Source organism: Anser cygnoides, chromosome 5 (genome assembly GCF_040182565.1).
Source record: "Anser cygnoides isolate HZ-2024a breed goose chromosome 5, Taihu_goose_T2T_genome, whole genome shotgun sequence".
NCBI classification, from domain to species: Eukaryota; Metazoa; Chordata; class Aves; order Anseriformes; family Anatidae; genus Anser; species Anser cygnoides.
The window spans coordinates 4,663,671-4,682,159 of NC_089877.1; positions in this window are offsets into that span (position 1 = coordinate 4,663,671).

The following is an 18,489-nucleotide window of genomic DNA, read 5'->3' on the forward strand; positions in this document are numbered from 1 at the left end:
TAAAGTCAGACGTGCACAGGATTTACTTATTGGCAGCATTGGAACTAAAATTAATGACAAAGTTGTCTTTAAAATACTGTGGCTAGTATTTGGAGCAGTGATTGGTGCAAAGCAAATTTTGACCTGAGAAATCATCTTATGCTCATGCAACTATTCTGTGTTACTCAGCTTGTTGCAAATGCTACCTTTAGACTTACCTATTCTTTGCCAGACTTTTCTGCAGAACTTGCTAAAGTTCTCCTTTATGGCAAGATACGTCAAAACTGGAGTGTATGAAAAAGATGTATATGAAAACCGTAACAAGATTTGGAATATAAATGTAAGTTTAAGGAATATTCCTTTGGCACAAGGTGATTATACGGATCATGTTATCTTAATTGTAGGCTGGGATATCTTAATTTGTCGGGGATAGAATTCCACTTTTTATTGCTTAGTATTCAGAAGAAGCCAGCAAATAGGAGTGAATTTCTTTCTTGAGTGAAAAAAAGGAGTCCCTTGCTCTTTAGATCCTTGGATGTTTCATAGCAATCTCTGTTGTTAGCATTTTGGGGGTGCAAAGTGGTTTTGTTTCTATGATGCAGTCTTCATTAGATATGCCTCTAATGGCCATCATTCCATTCAAAGTCAGTTTCTCCATATTTTCCCTGTCACGTGAACAAATGTCAGATGAATGAATGTAATGCTTTTAAGCGTTGCCAATCTCACGCTCCTGCTAAGGAGTACCTAAAGTATTATGGCAATGGGAAATTAGGCCTGATTAGTGGTTTTGGTTTTGTTATAGTGATCATTTTTGTTTCATGTCTGGTTTTGGTAATGAGAAAGAAGCAACATCAGTGGTAAAATTCCAAGTTCACAGAAGCTAATGGCAAAACTCCCTTGACCTTACTGGGAGCCAGCATATTTTCTTTCAGTCATGAAATCTGTAATACCTATATGAGTATTGCCTTAAAAACACTCCATTTTTTTTGTGGTACAGATATCTGACATTTCATTTGAACAGCTACTGCTGACTTCAGCCCTGTTATTATTCTTGCAGAGGAACAACATCGTAGGAAAACTGCAGCATCAGACTCACCTACCCACACACCTCTCATGTCCTGGTGATGCTGCATTGAGAGAAGGAGCGGCACAGAAAGCCTTCCCTGCATGGCAGCTCCCATTCTAAGAAGCCAGCAGCTGACGTTTTGGTGATGTTCAGGTTCAGCTGAACTCCCATCCCCACTGAAAAAAAAATAATAAGTTAACTCCTTTATCCCCTGCAGTATTTTATTGGCACGTTTAGTTCAGTAATGAGAGGGCACTTTGGGGAGTACAAAAGCTAGAGTCCCTAAGGCCACATATAAAGAACAGAACAGCAACAGTTCTTTACTATTTTTTACTAATAAACACATGTAACAGTAACAGCCATTACTTAATTACTGCAAAGCAGTTTTAAACAACTGGCTTAACACTGTATTAACACGACATAAAAACAACCGCACCAGGAGTATCGCTCGCCATTATTGGATATGGCCCTATTGAAGCCAATGGCATGAAATTAATAGGTGCAGGGTTGTGCCCCTTAGGCCCCTGTTGGTCTAGGAATTCATTGCCTCATGCTCAGGTTTTCCATTGCCTTACAGGTCCGGCAGTCTTATTTTCATGAGCTTTAACAAGTGTTTCTATTTCTAAATATGTGTGTGTAGGTTTTTTTCATGATACCATAAGAGAGTTTAAATTTTTTAACTAGCATGTTTGTCTAGTTCAGGTTCCAGTGAACCCTGGGAGTGGGTAGCTACAGAACAGCCTCTGCCTTCAACACAAGGCTATCACTAGAGGGTGAAGGAGATCTCATAGCTTGGGTTTTCAGGTACTTTTAAGAAGAGCCCTGTAACTCCTGAAAATGACCTTTTCTGTGCAGTTCTGTGTGCTTCCAGACAGTTCCTCTGTACCTGTGAGTTTTATTCAGTTGTTTTCTTCATCTATGAGCTCATTTTTGGGAGCACTCCTTGCATTCCATGAACATCCCGTCTATTGAGGTACTTGGTTCTTGTGGGAGCAATGGAGACTAACTGAGCAGCCCCCTTCCCATTCCATCAGTGGCAAATTTGTATCCTCGGTGCTGTTAATCACAGTGAACTGGGGAGTCGACAAAGGAAAGCAAATACTTAGAAGGTAGATTATTCTTTTCCGATGGTAGATACTGCTTTCAAGGGTGTATATGATGCAGGGGTAAAGAATAAGAAAGAAAGATTGGTAGCAGCTAGTAGAAAGAGATGCTTTGAGGCAATAGAAATTCTGGAGTTGAACAGGGAGTTATGTTATTTGTCCGACACGTGACATTTCAGTGTTAAAAGATTAAATGATAATTTACTTTTTTTTTTCTTTTTTTTTTTTTTTCTGGCTGTCAAAAGCTCGTGCAACTTGCTCTAGTAAAAACTATTTTTTTTTTGTCCTATAACATTTTGAGCATTCTTCTGCTTTCATTTTCTTTCAGAATATTTTAATACAATGCTGCATGAAAGCCTGTCCTATTTACAAGCAAGGTTTGCAAACATTGCGCAGGGCAGTGTATTACCTAAACTGGTGGTTTTGAAACATTGTTTTGATAGCAAAGGCAAGGAGGTACATGTGAGTTAAGTCAGTTCAGGGCACAAGGAGAAAAATGAAGTACTACACTGATTACTTTCAGCACTGATTTAATTCACTTGATATCATAATGATCAAGAAAAACATATGGCAGAAGGATTTAAGATGCCAAAGGTACAAGCAAAGGGTAGTCAAATTAAAGAAAGAGGGTGGTATAATTAGGAATGATTTGAATAAATTAGCTATGTAAGTAGAAAGTCATTTATATTTCTGGATGTTGAGCTGCAAAAAGCTAGAGACAAATAAAAGGAATGCAAGTTGCACCTTGTTTTTGTGCTTCTAAGATACTGTGAAAGACAAGTATTTAGGAACATGGTAAATATTACCAGCAGGCTAATACTTAGAAACAGGAGAATTGTTCCCTAGTGCTGTTTGTTCTAATTTATTCAGAGACAAAATGGTCCCAACTCAGCTATAAGCATTTACTTTGCTCCTCATCTATTCAGTAACAGCAGCTAGAACCTGCATAGCACCATTTTTCTGAAGCTTGAGCAAAAAGAGAGAGCACAAGGACCATAAGAACTAAATAATTTGCTTTTGAACTTCTTTAGAATTTTAGAAAATCTTTTTTCTACCTCTAATATATTTAGAACAAAGATTCAAGCCTCCTGCCCGCCTTCCCTGTCCATACTTGCAAATTTTCCCGTGCTATTTACAGAAGGAAGAGAACAACTAAAGCCCCCGTGTGTGGTGTTTCTGTCTACCTAGTTTGTCCTGTAGATACTTTCTCACATGGAATTCTGGACATGGTTATTTCTCAGGAATATCAACTTCTGAAATCCAACCAATGTACCTCTTTCTTCATGAGCAAGACTGTCATTAGTACACAATTTCCTTTGAGTCCCTCTGATGGGGGTATCCCTACATTTAGGGAACTGACTCTCTTCTGACATAACACTTTAGTCACCCTGGAAATAATTACTCAAGTAGTTCTTTGACAATGGCAGTCTGATCTTTTTGTACCATATTATATATGTACATCTCAAGGGAAAACTCTTCTGAAAATGTCTGTATTAGTATTTAAAAGGCCAGTTGTTTTTTATCAAAATCACTTAGCTGGAGACTTGCCTTCTTTGAGGATAAGGGCATTTTGCCTGGTTTCAGGGTTATCTACCAGCATCCAGTTCTTTTGGTTTGCATTGCCAGTTGAACAAACGAGATCTGTGCAGACACTAGTCTGTTCTGGCTTTACTGTCCAAAAGGAGTTAAGCTTTACATTGTCCTTTTGGACTAAAGCTTATGTCTGCCTTTGTTGTATGTAAAGTATTATAATGGACTAAAAAAAAAAAAAAAAGGTGTTTTTTTGTAATTTCTTGGAAGATCCCCAGAATTTTTTCTGGCCTGAAGTCTGAACAAGGGAAGGAAAGCAAATTTCTATTTTCACAGAAAGGTCAAAATTTCTCCCTCCTTACCTAATGTAACTCCACCTAAACTGGCTTCACAGATGAGGGTTGATGCACAGAGATGAGCTTTTCATGTCATAAAGATTTGCCATTGTATTACTTCATTGAAAAGTTAACAACAGGTCTCAGTAATCAAAAATTCAAAGGGAATGACAGTTCTGTAAGCCAATTTATATTGATATTTCGGTATCAATCTTCCATATCTGGCAAACAAAAACTTTCTAAGATTTGAGAAATATTTGTTAATTTGAGATTTAGAAGCTATTTTTGCTTGCTTGCCATAACTTTTCATCACAACAAAGCATCTGGAGGTGAATTTAGGGCTGACTGCTGACATTTTCAATGCTTCCTTTTAATTTTTTTTTTAAATTTTTTCTTGATTCTCCTTCCATCTCTTTGGGAATGTAACTACCTCCAAAGGAAAAAGAAATGTGTACAAGAAAAGAAGTTAGCTGTTCAGTAGTAGTAATCCAAACAAAATGGGCACAGTATGCAAAGGTTGGATCTTTGCTCTCTCTCTTCTTCAAAGAGAGGAAGTTTCTCTTTCCGCTCTTGTCTTTCACTTGCATGAAAGACAAGGATGCTCACCTATTACTGGAGTTAAAATGGTCTGTGCGATTCTATTGCAATTCAAAATTTTGCTATTTAGCCAATATAATCCCCAAATATGCTTAGTGTAAACATACTAGGTGTGAAGGAAATTATTTATTTCTCTTCTGTACTAGAGTAGGAGGAGATTGGTTTGGAGAATTTCAGCAAGGAAAAAACCTCACTTTTACATTTGATTCCACCCCCTGCTTTGCTTCAGCTCTATCTGTTGCTTCAACTGTGTCTGTTCCCCATGTAGCCACTTCCTTTGCAAGGGTGGAAATATGAGTGAGATCACAACCAATGCCAAACACAGATTTTTAATTTGCTAATATTTTCCTGCAACACCTCATCGTTTCTATTTCTTCATAACACCCCTACTGTGGGAAATAAGGTCACACAACACACTAGTACTTATTTCACAATGCCTCCTGATGAGGAACATTTTACTATTCTCACATCTCTACCCCTTTTTCTCCTCCTCTCCGTGCCCTCCTCCCTCCTACTCAGCCCCTGCTAATAGTTGGTCTAAATTTCCCAGATTAATCCAATGTGCAAGAAACCGCGATACAAACTTGAAAATTAAATATACACAAAAGCAGAGGGGCTACAGAATGGAAGATGCACATCCTACTTGGTTTGCTCTGTGACAGACAGACTTATAAACAGATACACAGCTTTGCCTATAGCCAGTGTATTCCACAAAACCTTTGAAATATTTCATTTCATGTCTATGATAATTAAAGAGCAATGACCTTCTCATTAGTGCCAAGAGGGCTGATGATGATTGTTCCCCATTTTTCTTAATGGATGCAAGCTACACGCATGATCTTAGAATATCAAAGCAATTCTCCAAGATATTTATTAGAGTCAAAATTATGAAAACACATAGCAAACCTTTAGTTTGAATTACAAGTGTTAATATATGCAGAACCAAATGAATAGCTCATCTTTCTTCCTCTCTTGTATCTTAAATTTTTCATTACAAATTTCCAGGGCTTCAAAGTAGTATCTCACAGTCGGTCCCCTTTTTTCTCTCTTGCATGACAAAGAGCTGTCAAAAATTGTTCCTGTGTTTGTTAGTATTTTTCTCTTTTTTCTCTCATCTAAATGTCAAACAACTTAGCTTAAATAAAGCACAGCATTCTTCATCTGGTGCTTCTCAAAAGAAAAACAACACCACAGAAGGCGTCTAAAAAGGCCCTAATTAATGTTTCTCATTGATTTTGTTTTAGTGTGATGTATTTTATGAAAAAAATATGAATCCAGAAGGCACTCTCATTAAAATCATTAGTGGCTCAATGTTAGCTGAAAACAGCTCATTCTTTGGTGCACTGTAGTGCTTAAAAGCACGTTCACGCACACAGCTTCTTATTTAACATCACAAGCTGGCGTTGGATGAAAACTAGCATTAGTTTTGTCAGGTACTATTGAACTATGATGAGCACAATGTACAAAAGCTGTATCAAGGTGAATAATAAGAACATACTGTTGACAAAGCTTGCATATCTCTCTAGGCCCTCTTTCATTCTTAAAACCCTAAGAATGTAACTTTCTGTAACTGATTTCTGTGTTATCCTTTTGAGAAACAGTAATAGCCAAAGGAAAAGGAAAGAAGAATCTGGGGCCTATTAAAGCAGTAAGATTTAGGAATATTCTAGTTTTTAAGCAAATTCCTGGAAGTTTATTGCCAAAATTTATGGAGACATATTGCTATTGTAGAACAGTGCTCACAGTTCTGTTTTGGTGCAACCACGCTAATTGTCCTATCTCCAGCAGTACTTTAGAGTTAAAACTAGAAGAAAAAATATCTGTGTTTACCTTCTGGGGTTGGGGGGAGGGAATTGAAATTGGTAAGAAGGCTTCTTTTTTATTTTTATTTTTTTTCCAAATTGTTAAAAAAAAGTTACAGCCTCTCCACCCCACCTCACCTGCCCAATCTGATGCAATCATTGTTATTTATAAGGGGCAAAGTGTTCTTTGGGTATGATGGGAACCATTTTCAAAGCAACTCTGCTTTGCACTGAAGTATGACTTTTGCAGACAGAATTATTTTCAGTATAGGAAAGGCTGTTTAATGATTTAAATTTGTGTTCAAGTAAAACTGACCGTCTTCATAAATCAGGTATTGTTTATTTGAGAACATTTGAATGAGTCAGACAAATTCTGTAAAGTTCCACAGAATAATGCAATGGAAGAGGCTCAAAAGTGAGAACACTTGCTATTGCCATACTCTGAGAGAAGGCATTAGAAATTGCTTTGGCGTTTTTCAGAAATAGGCTGCACAGAGCTGCAATTAAGCAGAAACATATTTTAGCATCAAACGTGCATCTTGTTTTAAAAAATAATGAAACAATAAGTAATGTTATTTTTTCTACTGTCTCCTTTGGATTTTTATAAAAATCTTTATGAGCTGCAATAATACAGCTTGTAATAATATCTTTGCATTACGGAACCGTATTGAAAAATAGCACTAGTGAGGAGAAGTATATAAGGGGAATAGAAATATCTGGATTAAGCAGTATAGCTGTGTCAGCTATTTAAGCATTGTAACACATAGTAAATGACCGAATTTTCATAAATTTGTGCCTTGTCTTTTAATATGTCATTCATTATAAAACTTCACTGAAAACTGAATCGCTGATGGATGCATACTAATATATGGTACACTCTGCCACAGAAGTCACATTTTTAGTAGAAGAGGTAACATTTATTCTGGTCTGATCACCATTAATGGGTCTGTCAACAAAATTTTTGTAGGAAAATAATTACTCTGCAAGTAAGGCCATTTAGATCTAGATAGGAGTAGTAAACCTGTATTAATTTAGGATTCAGACTATGTTAATGGTTTAATATTTTTTCTTTATAGAGAACACAATAGTGAGGTCATCTGTAATAAAGATGATAATATTGAACCTCAGTAGTTTTACTTGCTATGTCTATAGGACATTTATGGCTGAAATATGGTTGAGAGAGCCTTAAAACGTTGTTTTATGGCAACCTCTATGCAGTGCTATAAAACACTTTCTGTTAATGATAAATAAACTATGGAAGATCTATGTCTTAGTAAAGGGCTGTGTTCTTCCCCTTATGAGCAACCTGACTTTAGCAATGTTTAACTTATCAGGGTTACATGGGCTCCAGTTTAACCCTTTTGCAAGTGGACACAATTCTGCTAGTGTCAGTATATATATACATTGACACACTGCTGCTGAATTCGGCCTAAGAAATACAGTACATGTAAAAGTACTGTGATTGTTCTTTGACTCTTAAATGGATTACTGTCTCAGGAGTTGCCTCATTAAAAATTATATAAAATTGTCCAGTATGTCTGCAAATAATTACTTCAGACACTTCTTACTAATGCTGTGTGAGGCTGTCATTGATATAGTACTGAATTCCTTAGGAGATCATGAATAAGAAGCACAATCGGCTTTCATTCTTTGCTGAAATATTGATTGAATTTATTCCTGCTAATGAAGTTGTAGAATATAATAGGCATGGTACCATATTGAAAAAGATAAGGACAGGTTTTGTGTTAAAGTGTCTGCTTATCACACTGATGTAGGGGGGTTTCAGGCTGAGAGTAAGCTCAGAAATCTAGTTAGTCTGAGGTGTGCCTCATATCCTACTCTTGATCACACAACTGGGAAGCTGAAGTAATTCCATTAAATTCAAAATGAATTTAGGTCTTATGTAAATGAGAATTTTTTCTAAGTTTACAAAGTCTTTTCTACTTTTTCCAAAAAAAAAGTTTTTTCAAAGCTTTTCTATTTTTTTCCCCCTTGAATATCTCATTTCCCTTATACTTATCCTGAGTGCTTGCCTAGACTGTAGAAAACCAAAATGCAAGCAGAAAATGCCTTGAGACCTCTCAGGTCTCAGTTGAAACTTGGACTGGGACACCAGGAGCCTCTCCTTTGTTGTCACATTTCTCCTTGCATGTGTTCAGACAGACTTTCCCCTTGCCTGGACTCACTTTGTGGTGAAAGGGACACGGTGGTCTTCATGTCAGGGTACCGCGGGATGGCTGGTCCCTAGTTAATGCATTTCTTTTAAGGGTGTTTGGCAGTGAAGTCTATGTCCCTGCAATCTCTGCATCCATTCAGTGGAAGTGGTGAGCTTCCTGATATCCTCTTCAGGATGGGGAAATGTTCTTTTGATCTTCAGGTCACAGTTTGGAGTACTGCTCTTCTTTCCCTGCTTTACTGCTCTCAGCAATGTTACTGCTACTTACCTATTTTACAGCTGAGCCTGTGGTCTTAGGCTATCTTCAAAGTAAAAACCTGTCCTTGCCTTTGAAAGTTGCAGTCTACAAATAACTAGGGGAACATAGAAAAAAAAAGAGGGGAAAAGAGAGAGAAAAAAGGTGGTGGAGAATTGCTAGAGATCACTAGCCCTTTTGTAAATATTGCTAAGTTACAGCACTGCTACCTTTTCCCTAGGATGTGAGGAAGTAGTCCTTTTACAACTATGACTAATATTTGCTACAGAAGTAGAATGCTGCTTGGTTGCACAAGCTGCTTCTTGCTATGGAAAAAGCTTCAGGGACATGGATTGTGACAGATAATTGTCTCGAATATTTTGGGTGAGCCAAGAATTCATTGCCTCCAGGGAGGTGAAAAATTTTAACATTAAGAGGTTCCTGGCTCATGTGGGTGTAACCCAGTATATTTCTTTCCTTCTGCACGTATATCTGCATGTTATACGTGGTTACTGTCAAAAAGCTGTGTACTCTGACAGCAGCCAGAATGTTTTTATCTCTTCAGACTTAAAGAGCTTTACTGTGATGTGCAATCATTAGCCATTCTTCAATAACTGATAGATAATGCTTTTGCAGCTGTAATTTGCTACAGCTGCATGAGAAAGCTGACTGATGGACAGAGAGGAACCAGAATGATGAAGTTTGGCTCCAGATCTAAACTTAACCAGTGCTCGGAGGTTGCTCATGTGTGAGGTTTATATGCAGGATTCCCTCTACTGATAGTCTTAACTCCGGTTGCATTAATGATGGTGAGCTCCTTTTGACTGTATTAGGAAAATGTTTTGCTACCTGTATAAAAAACAGTTCTCAATGCAACCAGCCCATAACTGAAACAGCTGGGTGACAATGGATAGATCTGAGATGGAAGGGAGCACACAGCCATAGAGCTGTTCCTGGGTTATCTCAAACTGTAATTAAAATAAAAGATTTGCAAGATTAAGAAGCTGCTATGTGCTTAATAAGTGCTTTGAATTCCTCCTGAAATAGGTTTTACAGTTTAGTTATTAATTCTAAATGTTGTATTTTGTCAATATTCGGACACTGGAAACAATTTATCGTAAGCCGTCTCCCTCAGATGATAACCTGCATTTGTCTGATTAATGTTTATGAGGAAACACTATCCATTTAAAAATATATCTGTTTGCAAACCAAGGGATTTTCTGCATTTTTATAATGTCCCTCTTCCCTTTAATCACGGGAGTACAGCATTACAACATTTTTATTTATTTATTTATTTTGGTACTCCAAGGGTTCTCTCAAAGTCACATTTTCCTCTCTTTTTCCATTGTATTTGCAACCTTGAAGATGTGTCCTGTATTGTGCAACTTTTTAGTATGTCTATAAACAGTGAACAGTGAGTAAAGGGAATGTATTAAGCAACATACTTCAAAATCATGGTTTTAATTAGCTAGGGACAGGATTTAGCAAGTCACAGCTTTTATTTAAACAGTCTCAACATAGCTCAGAATGGCAACAGCAAATTTAACACTTAAGTCCAAATTAAAAAAAAAAAATGTTTTCAGATTCTCTCTTTAGAGTGATATTGTTGCTTTAGATGATGCAGAGCAGTTGGAAACTTTTGGAAATAATTGCTGGTAGCAACTTTCAAGATTTAGCTGAGTTATGTCCACAATACTCTATCCATACAAATGCCTTGACTCATTTTATATATCAGTGTAAGAGACTTGACACATCAATGTTATTTGGTGTTCAAATCTTTTACTGCAGGCTTGATTTGCTTTTATGTAGAAGTTTACACTACCTTTAACAACTGCACTATAATAGTCTTCTTTTGTGCTCTGTGAAAATATCTGAAATGCGAGCCTTTTTCCCTTTACATATTTTTTTCTTTTTTTTCTTTTTTTTTTTTCTTCTTTCTCTTTTTTTAATTTGCAGGCCAAGAAGTACATTTTTAGCAGCATGTGTAGCTGTATGAACACACAGCTCCCATTAATGCTAAATGGAGTTGCATATTCCACTTTGCCTCTCAAAGGGTTGACTAGTTGTGCCTAGCTGTTTAAATTAGAGCAAGAATGTTGGAAGCTGAAGACTAGATCCAGAATTTCTGGTGCAGAGAAAAGCCAGAAGGTTGAAGTAGTTTTAAAATAGGCTTACATCTAGCATAACCTTGCAGACATCTTTTTCTGTTCACATGCTGCTTTACTTTCATTCATTTGTAGTGCTGTTCACTGCTTAAATATATTGCTAGCTTGGATTACCTGCCCATAAAGAGATGTTCAGTGATGGGCTTTGCTCTTAAGTCTTTTGCTTTGTTGTTATCTGGATCTTAACTATGATTTTACTTAAGCCCTGAAAAAGCGTGGGGAAAAAAAGCTTTTGAAACTGTTGGTGGTTTCTGTGAGATGTTTAAAGGGAAGTAACAATATGCTAACATAAGAATAACACTTTAATTGAGAACTCTACTGTCCAGAGCTGTCTTCTATATCCCAGACACCAATAGAAGCCTTTAAAGCGGTGTATATTAAGGAAATACCGCTGCGGAGATTCCATTGTACTCCAAAATGACACTGTATGCTCTTTGAAGAAAGAGGAAGAGACAGACTATCATAACCTGTTTCCATTAAATGAGCATTGGAAGTTAAATACTGGAGGGAGAGTGGGTATGGAAGTATCCCAGAGGAAACAACAACAACAAAAAAGTGACCATGAATTACCAGGAATTTAGTTTTGAAAGAATGTAATTTGAGTAACAAGTAACTGCATAATATGTTAGGATGCAGTTTACCACAGAGAGTAAAATAATTCCAGCAATTCTAGAAGGTCATGGTTGAGAAACCCCAACTCATGTAAGAAGGTCCTTTTGTGAATCCAGGAGATTATCACCAAAATATCTGTAGTCCATCAGTTAGTGCCTGAAGAGCTTCTATTTTGGTTCACTAAAAAAATTCAGATGATTTTTTCTGTCTCTAGGATAGTCACAAATTGTCTGCAAGCAGGTTGGCACTGCTGCCTCACTCACTTTTAACATCCCTTTGTGGGCAGGACCAGTAAGTCTGTCTGGTTTTCCAAGGCTGTGACATAGGCAAAAAATAATCAAACAAGAGCTGTAGATATTTTCCTAGATAATTTAGAACTTCAGTGGTCCATAAGGATCAATATCATGGAAATGAGAGGCTCTTTTTAACAGTTTCTCTTGTCCGTGAGGTGCTTTTTAAAGTTGCGTGGCTACTTTTTGTTAAGGTGATATGACAAGTTAAGGTACCTGCTAGGTAACTGAGCAGTGCCCTTTTCACTCCTTAGAACTGAAAGAATTACAAAATACAGTTTTATACTTTGAATTCTCTAGCCTTAGTAACTGTGCTGTGTATGTATGTATAAATGTGCACACATACATACATGCACATATATGTGTAAAATCCCCTAAATACTATTCTTCCTTAACTTTTATTTGAAATTACTTTCATTTGAAAATGTGTCTGGATCTGTAGTTGGCTTTATTTGTGCTGAGAAGTATATTCCCGTCTCTGTGCAGATTCTTTTCTCTCCACCGCTCTTTCTTATTTCGCACCAAACCAAATATGTTGAAAAATGCAAATATCCAAAAGCAAAGAACCAATTTGCTGAAGGATCCAGCATGATCTGCAAAGACAAACAGCGGAATTTGTGGGGAATAATGTGCACCCAGGGGGACAGTGTCATTGAGTCTAGGGAGTGAAAAGGATGAGGAAGGAATGAACTATCAACTGGAGCCAGTGATTGCCTAAAAAAATAAATAAAATCAAAAACTCCCACATGAAAAATAGGAGGAAAAGATTCTCCTGTTGGCACTGTGGTGTTCTGTCAAGTGAACAGTGAGTAAATTGCTTTGTCTTAGATTTTGGACCCCAACTAATGTTTACTCTGCAGCAATCCTGTTCGTCTTCTAAAAATAGTTCATTCAGATTACAAATATGCACAGATTGCACCAGCCCTGAAGAACATACGCCTTCAAGATGCTGAAGAAATAATGAAGTGCCTATGTAATATGAATATATATATATATTTCATAATTGGCTCTCTGGTAATGTTTTAACTAATGCTTGGTGAGGTTTTTGGGAGCTGACACATGGTTTCAATCTAATTTCTTTCTCCTTTTTGCCCATCTCCCACCTTTATAAGCCACTGTCAGCACTCATTTAGAGTCCTGCAGGAGGGAACTTGCTTATTTTGCCTTTCTTGTGATGTTTCTTCTTTTCCATTTACTGTTTGTTTTTGGAAATGTGTACTTTGTTTTCTGGTAGATTTTGGAAGTCTCAGGTCTCTTTGCTGTGCTGATGTACCTACATGGAAACAAACAGCAGCAAAAAAACCCAACCAACCAACCAAACAACAACAACAAAAAAAAACGCAGTCTCTGCCTTGAAGACGAAGTGATTCAAGATGCGTTTGTCATGCACGGAACCGTTATGTAAAACAGAGGAAGAGATCTGACAGTTTTAGTTGCCTGTTGAAGACCAGGTATAAGCAATGACTTTGTTTTACTTTGCCATCGCTAAAGACCTATGCTATTATTATGCATTTTATGGATTGTGTAAGAGCTGATGCTGAAATACATTTCACCAGGACTATCTCAGGTTTGATGGCCTCTTTAGTGCATGTTAGGCTGTAGGTTTTTTTGGCTTCTTGCTGTCTTCTCTCTTGAGGACAATAAATGTTTGAAATGTTCCAAATTGGCATTTGGTTTTAGACTTTACTTGAGTTTTTCCCTTTTTATATGAAACATGTTTCTTCCTGTGTACACTTGCTGTGATGGTAATACACATAAAAATCATTGTATTACAAGCTAGGCTGAAGGTACTGCCAATGCGAAGCTGATTAGTCTGAGAAACTGTGTAATGAAAGGCACTGTAATCAGTAGTCGGCTAAGGTGAGCAGCTCTGTGCTTATAGTAGCGTTACCTATTTTTGTCACTTGCAACCATGCTTTGGTGTAAAGGGAAGGTTCTGCTAAACAGGAAACGAATTCAGAGACAGTGGTTGTAAGGGACCTAATACAGGACAACAAAGAAACACGAAGTGTAAAAGTAGCTATGAAGACTAGCTTGCAATGGATTGTTAAATAAATAAATTTTATCACTCTGCTGTATTAAATTACTTTGTCCTTAGTGTAATAAGTGCAGTGAGACTGCACTTTCCTCCGCAGACCTTACATACTGCTGGTTTTTTCTTCATTATTCCCTGCCACTAAACTCTTCTACAGAGAGCTGTTCAAGTCAGGTCAGGCACTTATTAGCCTTCATATTTGATTCTGAAATGCTTTTTTCTCTTCCCATGCTTATGCTGCATGTCACTGTGATCACAGCTGCCTTTTGTTATCACAGTTAACCTGCCCTCTGCTGAAAGGGAACTGAATTATAAGGGCTGTCTGTGCACAGCTACAAGACCCAACAGGTAAGGCAGATGCTTCTCAGGCTAATTTAAGCATCTTGTTTTGAAGGATTTGAATAATGATTCTGCACTGGCATTAGCTGTTGGATGGTGGCACTTTGCCGGCTTTGATTAATTAGTGAAGTCAGTTGTGAGGGAAAAGGGTAGATGGTGCTTCAGCTCTGGCTTTAAAATGTGAGTGTTGGCAAAACAGCAATATAAATGCGTACGTGCTGATTGAATTTCTTGATTCATTTTAAAATCCAGCCCACACATTCCCAACTGTTTTGAAGTTGTAATGTGAAAGTGACTCTCAGTGGCTCTGAAAGTTTTTCCCAAATTGTGACAAAGTCAGAAGCTGAGGCATTATTCTCTCCTTGGTGTTTCTTTCATGTCAGCAGTAAATATTTCAAAAAGTTAGCTGTGTTCTGCTTTTTATTTTTCATGATGCACTCTGTCTGCATCTGACTGAGGCTAGCAAAACTTCTTGACACAATTACCGTAACAAAAGGACGAAAAATCAGAAAGAGGATATTCAGTTACAAAATGATCTCTCCTGTGATTATTCCCTGTACAATGGATTAAAGAACCTGCCTGTTAGCAAAGTTTTCTGAGTCAGCCTGTACCTTTGTTCACACTTTGTTGTACCAGGACTAAAGAATCATAATGGTTGGTGATAAAATACATGATATGTGGTGTCACACTTGAGGCACTAGGCAAAAAAGTCTGAATCCACAACCTTATTTTAGCTCCAAAGTCCCCACTACTAATAAGCAGAAGTTAATCCTCTTAGAAATGTTGTGGATTGTGTGTGGTGAGACCAGCACATTATTTCCTGTAAGCAGTGTAACACTATTCAATAACCTTTCACTGCTGCTTCTCCCTGAATTTTACAAGGTTGTAATTCATTCAGGATTGGTTCTGAACCAGTTCTTGTGCTGCAGGACTAAAACATGGCACAGACAGGTATTTCACCTGAATCAGGAATGTAGGATTTGGTCCCTTAGAAATACTTGACCCTCCAGAAATGGAAAAAATGTAATAATTAACTTGAGGAAACATTGGCTAGTACTACTGGAGAACTTGTTGGATGCATAAGCTGTTCCTCACTTTTATACTCTCTTGTAAAAATATATATATATATCTATAGTTACTATAAGAAAAATTGGGAAAACATCAAACTGTAATTAGAATGGCAGGAGAGAGTTTATACACATTATTCACAAAAACAAAATAGATAAGTAGTTATTGATTAAAGGGATGCATGCTTAACAGCAATTTATAAATCCAGGACTCAAAATATAATGTTTGTTTTAATGCTTTTAATTATTTAACATGCAGTGACATTTCTGTTTTGCCAACAGCAGCACAATAGGTCCCTAATGAACTGCTGTGAGTTACTAATAATTAAACCATCAGGCAGAAGCAAGGGGTGCAGCTTGTTATTAGATTAGCATTCTTAAATAATCATTCTTTTGTTTTCTGAAAAAAACTCTTTCTGAGAGTCTTCTACCCTGCCCCAACCCAACTAGATGCCAGCCATCTTGAAAGAGGTAAGTTTAGTCATGGCTGATGCTTGCAGAAGCTCTAACATACTTATTAAAAATCTGGACTTATTCATAGGACTGTGATGAAAGGTCGGTATCTGTGCATCAAACTCTAGTCCAACCAAACAAGTGAAAATCAATTGTTTGCAAAAAATGTTAGTGAATCTTTTTTCTTGCTCTAGTTAACTTTTATTTTGTGATCTGTGATCATTAAAAAACAAAACAAAACAAAAACAGGCTTGGAGTGCAATAAAAAGTTGGCTTACAGAGTTTCTTGAAGGGCAGTGTCAGAAGGCACTGGGTTGTTGAAAGATGCTCATCAGCAGGCAGCATATCATATTAGGTTGTGTAAACAATGGGTTGGAGATGAATAAAAAACTTAGTCTGATACCGTCAAGTAAAATCTGGTTTGTTTGTTTGTTTCTAAAATAAATATTCTGTTCTACTTGCATGGTAGCTTCAAAAGGAAGTAGAAGAAATAAACAGGGTGTTGAAATGGGAAAACAAGAATAATATGAAAAGAGATTGAAATACCAAGCCTTTTTATTTCAGTGTAGAAGGAATAAGAAGAAATATGATAAAGGGATCAAAAATAATGACTGGTGTAGAGAAGGTAGATCAGGGACTCTATTCACGCTTTCTCTTAACACTAAAACAAGAAAATATATAACTGAATGAAAAGGAGCCAAAGTCAAGAGTGACAGAAATAACTACTTTCACTTGGTTCCCTGGCAGAACTGGTAAAAGGTGCCACTGAATTACAGAATTTAGCAAGTTTTTTGTTTTCTTTTGTTTAAAAAAGATCTCTTGATTTTGAGAAATATTTAAAACCTGCAGGTTATATCCCCTCCAAAATTTCTGTTTTCACTAGAAGTTCATCTAGCTATTGGCAAAAACTTCCTTTTGAGTCATATAAATCCATAACCAGGCTTCTCTGGAAGCACGTGGGTCTGGCCTGAGTCAGAGGCTAGTTAAGGGAGTAGGTGGGACACTGTACTTCTTGCATCTTTGGTACCTTTTTCCCCATTGTCCAAGTTGGAAAATTCAGATGAGCCTGAACTGAACAGACAGTTCTGTACTGCTCATGCAGGAAAGCTGTGATGTGGATGCGGCAGGTGAGGGTGGGTCTCTGAGGAATGGACCATCCTTGTCCTTGTTGGTAAGCAGAATTTGTGCTGAAGAGAGTTTAGCCTAAAAGCTGTGGCAATTGAGTTACCTAGTATGTTTTATAGATGGGCTCCTGTATTGTGAAGAGCTTTCATAGCTGAGCAGAATAAGGTCTCATTTGTATTTAAAATTAATTCAGTAACTGGTGTTGAGAAGCTAATGCAGCAGTAAAAATTGAGTCAAAGGGAAGAGCCTATATAGAGATGTGAGGAGAAATCTCACTTAAACTTGGAAGAGGACTTTTGGCCTTTTTTTTTTTTTTGTCACTGAATTTTGCCCTACTTGTAAGAAATTAATATTGCTTATTTGACTTTTTTTTTTTTTTGGTCAAATGTCCACACATGGACTTTTCTTTCTTTCTTTTTTTTTTTTTTTTAAATGAGTGACAAGCACACTGACAATGCACACATAGTGCATTCTTGGGAGCATAAGTCCACCCCATATATTAACATATTAATACATGTCACCCTTAGGTCAGTCAGTCTCTAACACCATACTGGTGCTAAATGGGCATGACTAAAGTAATCCTGGACTGGTTCCAAAAGTATTATTTTATACAGATGTACACCTGACTGATGCTTCTCTTGTCCTTAGTCTTAAAGTAAATGCACATCTGATAGATTGCAGACCAAAGTCCTCCAGTGATTAACACTAGCTATAGCCTTGGGTCGGTATACTTGAGTGTATGCAACCCTTAAGGGAAAAACAATCTTAAATGTCCCATTGATGGTTAAAAATCTGTAGTGGTTATTTCTAAAATTGGAATTCTTTTCTCCAAGTTGGTACCTTCTTTTATAGGGCTATTAGATTACCATCAAACACAGAAGCTATCTCTGCCATATTCCCATAACCTATGAATTTTAATGTGCCTAGGTCATGATGTGAAACGTTTCACCACCTTGAGGCCCTTAGAACTGTATATATTGACAGTACTTCTTCCTCTCTGGTGTTTGCCAGGACCCACTTCACATTTTGAGAGACTTCTGGTAGCTGTGCCTCTGGTGTGTAGCGGGCTATTCAATTCATACATATTCCTTACAATTTTTTGCTAGGAACAGTTTTTGTTGTACTCCACATGTACACATGGGGAGATTTTCCTTTTCCCCAGCTGTATTATCTCACCTTCTCATGCTTTATTCAGAGGGCTGTTATGTGACAGCCTGAGAAGAAACTTGGACCCTATAATACCGTCTTTCTACACAAGCACACTTGCTATCTCCACAAGCCACCCAAATGGCTCTTGGTTCATATGTAGAGAAAGATTTTAAGTGATATGTATTTTGAACTACCTGTATTGTATTGATTTACTGTAAAACTTTACTCTTTATATAAGCTAGTAGGCTCAGTGTCTCCTGAAGGCAGTATACATGGTGCAGGAAACAAGGTACTTCTTGTTCTCAGAGAGTCTTGATAAGTATGCTTGTTTTCCCACCTCTATATCTGCTTGTTTTCCCACCTCTATATCACAGACAGGCTACATGATTTCTCTTAGAACATTTTCTTAGATCTTCTTTTGATTGTCTGAG